Source organism: Chenopodium quinoa, unplaced genomic scaffold, assembly GCF_001683475.1.
Source record: "Chenopodium quinoa cultivar QQ74 unplaced genomic scaffold, ASM168347v1, whole genome shotgun sequence".
Taxonomy (NCBI): domain Eukaryota; kingdom Viridiplantae; phylum Streptophyta; class Magnoliopsida; order Caryophyllales; family Amaranthaceae; genus Chenopodium; species Chenopodium quinoa.
The window spans coordinates 9,452,984-9,456,677 of record NW_018742418.1 but is presented as its reverse complement, the minus strand read 5'-3'; the positions used below and the strand labels follow the sequence as shown (position 1 = coordinate 9,456,677).

The following is a 3,694-nucleotide window of genomic DNA, read 5'->3' as shown; positions in this document are numbered from 1 at the left end:
ATATGTGCTTACATTAATTAATTGTCAACCCAGGAAGCATATATACTTATATAGTTATATGAGTATAAGATACTCCGTATTATTTAGTCGTAATCAAAATAGCCACAACACATTTACTTTCACGATAATGCCAAACGAGACCATATGTGCTTGAAATCAATTATGTATAACTGTATAAGTCATCTATTCAACTAAATAAACTACGATATACTCTTCGCAATACTTTTTCTATGTACCATAATATTCTTTTATGGAGTATTTATTTAAGTAAGGAAAGAAAATTTATGCAACACTATTAACTTCATAGTACTTAACGAAAATACAAATCTCAGGCACTTTACAATAAGAGCTACATTGGATATATATAAGGCATGTTCGGCAATAGTTTTTGATTAGTTTTTAAGTAGCTTTTAGTGGTTTGACTTATTCAAATCGTTACTTAGTAAAAAATATGAGTGTTTAAAAACGTAGTGGTGGGAGTAGAATTTAGTGGTTAAAGTAGCTTTTGTGAAAAATTAATATTATTAGTTTTTATAAAAAGCTAAGTAGCTGTTGGAATTTTTTTTTCTATATATTTAGAATCTTACAGCTAATAGCTAGTCAACAGCTACTTTACCAAACACTCATACTTAGTTATTTATTTTCACAACTAACAGTTACACATACAACTAACAACTATTATCACATTTAACAGTAGCTACCTCTACGACTACATTTTGCCGGCACGCATAATAAGAAATCTAATAGAGTTACAAATTCAAAAAATATTAATACTTGTAACAGCTTTTTTTTGGTTTTTTTATGAAAGCACTCCTTGTAAGAGCTTCAATCTCCTATTAATTCATTCTTACTAGTTACTAGAATTAGTTAGGAGTTTCCCTTAAAAAGAGGGTCTGCTAATATATTTTCTTCTTAACTAGAGTATATAAAAATCAGCTAAGAAAATAAAATTGTTGATCAACATCTAGAGAATATACTCGTATATACTACTTCCTCTATTCTTTTTTTACTTGACCTGTTTCTTTTATCACGCTTGCTAATACAAAATTTTAATGGTCAATAACTTTAATTCTCCATAAATAGAAATTATAAAAGTTATATATTATAATAGTACTAATTGAGACGAATTCAAAAGATCCCACGTGAATATGTTTTTCCTTACCTATTATTGACAAAAAACGGTCAAAAGAAGTGGTGGTGAATAGTGTAAAGTCAAAACTGGTCAATTAAAAAAAACGGAGTTAGTATTACATAAGTATATAGTAATTTTTTTTTTAGGTAAGGAGAAGAGCCCTACTGGGCCGAAACCTCTCCCAGGTCCAACCTGACCCGGATTAGCGGGCTAGACAATTTGGAAGTAGGGGGAAGGGTAAGGGAATCCCCACCCCAAATTGCCTGTAGTAGGGTTTGATCCCACAATCTTTTGATTATAAGATGACAAACCTTACCACTAGACCAATCTTAGCTTGGTACACAAATATACAGCAGTAGATTGATAGTACTCTAAAGTATAATATAATATATACTCGTATATACTATAACATAAGTTTATTAATTATTATTATTATTATATACACGTGAATATTGCTGGCCGGGACTGAATGTCGCTGAAATGGTTGAATTCTAAAATTTTAGATCAGCTAAACAAGAAGGTGAGTTAGCATTTTATATGAACTTTAATTGATTACGTCAGTTGAATATTTAAGTGAAGGCAAATAATATGGAGTAACTGCTCATATTGGACTCCTAAATAACTTCATTATAGCTTTCTTAAAAGGGAAGGATTAGATTTTGTTTATATACATAAGCTTTAATATAATTTCTTTACCTTTCCCGTCAAAAAAAAAATACATATGGAGTATATCTAAGTTTAATAAAATTAGTGAATTTAAAAAGAAATATAATAGAGAATCATAAAAAATAATTTAAATTTTATAAATTTAATTTATATTTAGCAAAAATAAAGTGAAGAAAATAGAGTCTTATTCTCTAAAAGTATACTATTGAGTATTTTTTTTATTTTTTTTGTCTTCTTCATAGTTAAAATGAGACATCATTCTGACTAACTATTTCAAAGTATACTTTTCATTTCCAAATTAGGTAATACTTTTTTGTTCTGTTTTACTTGCAACATGCTCACATTTTACGAAATGAAGGGAAGTATTATGTAAGAATATATAGTATCCTTTCAAAAAAAAAATAAAAAATAAAATAAAAAATAATAATTGAAGTATATAGTATTAGGTTGATAGTACTATATTGTGTCCAAATTTAATGTATTGGTTGCAACCTTTCTAGTGAGCCGAGCCCAATCATGTAAAAATAATACACCCTCCTTTGATGTAGTGTTAGCCCAAAAAAATATACAAATTCTAAAATAGACCTGATTGTAGACCAACTGCCTTTGTCATGTATTCTCACGTGAGCTTCCCTTTAGACAAGCCAATTTATTTTCACAAAATTTTTGGAATATAGTTATCCTCAGGTCTACCATTTTCTCTCTCTTCCCAACTGCAATACTCTCTCAACACTTTCAAGCTCTCTGATCTTCTTCTTCAATGGTGAAAATTATACGCGATGTGGTGTTTCACAAAATCGTGGTAAATCCTCTTATTTCAACTTGATTTTTGAACTTTCTAAGCTTATTATGATTTTGTTCTTCTTGAATTGAAGCTCTTTTAAGCTTATTAATCGACGTTTTTCTTGAATTGAAGCTTTCTTAGAGGGTTTTTTTTTTCTTCGATCTTGTTTAGTTTTAAGGATCTAGGGTTTCAATTTGTTCAATTCATGTTTGTTATGATTTCGTATCATTATTTTTGCTCTCGTATTTTGTTTAGAGTATTATAGATCTTCGATATCAATCTGAATATTATGCTCAATTTTTGCTATTGACGAGGTGGAGGTTAAGAATTTTGCTGCTGCTTTTGTCTGTTGGATTGGTTGAATGGAGGGAGGGAGGTGCGTATGGTGTTGTTTTTTAAGGGGTTTGTGGTGTATGATAAGATTGGGCAAGCTGACTTGTTTGTTGGTGCTGCTCTGTTGCTTACCACGGAAGTGCTCTGTTGCTTATTATGACTTTGATGAAGAGTTTTAAAAGTTGTAAATGATCATGTAATTCTTTGTATTGTATAATGTGTTATTGTGTTGTATTTATACAATAAAGCATAAAAAAAAAGGTAATTAATGATGGTGTTAGCTAGGTTGATTTACTCTATTCAATTTCTTCTAAATTTGGATTATTGATGTATTTTGGATTATTTATGAAATCAAAATAACTACAAATTGATTTTAAGCTATTTAGATATGATAAGTGACGATGGTGTTAGCTAGGTTGATTTACTCTATTCAATTTCTTCTAAATTTGATTTAATTAGTTGTAGTATTTGCTTTTTTTTTTTTATTTTAATACTCGTATGAGTTTTATCATGTAATCACGTTATATCTCGTCTTTTGGAAAATAGTGAAAATTGTTTTATAATGGTAAAGCCTACTAGCTCAATTGGTAGAGCAGTGTGCAAATGCACAATGATGTAGGTTCAAATCCTACATAGGTTATGTAAAGATAAAAACATTGTATATGGACTGAGAAGTATAAAACGGGCTGCTTGTGTTGTTGCTTGCACGTGAGACCATAAAGTCCACAATAATTTTATTGTGGACTAGGTCCACACAAGATCTTTTGAAAAAAAAATAA

The 3,694-nt window shown here is 29.5% G+C and overlaps 1 long non-coding RNA gene across 1 annotated transcript; it reads left to right on the top strand.

Moving 5' to 3' along the window:
- Positions 1–1,984: 1,984 nt before the first annotated feature.
- On the top strand, positions 1,985–3,296 carry LOC110713374. The gene is made up of 2 exons (XR_002509900.1): positions 1,985–2,600; positions 2,897–3,296. It is a non-coding gene; the product is annotated as an uncharacterized LOC110713374 (long non-coding RNA).
- The last annotated feature ends 398 nt before the right edge of the window (positions 3,297–3,694 follow it).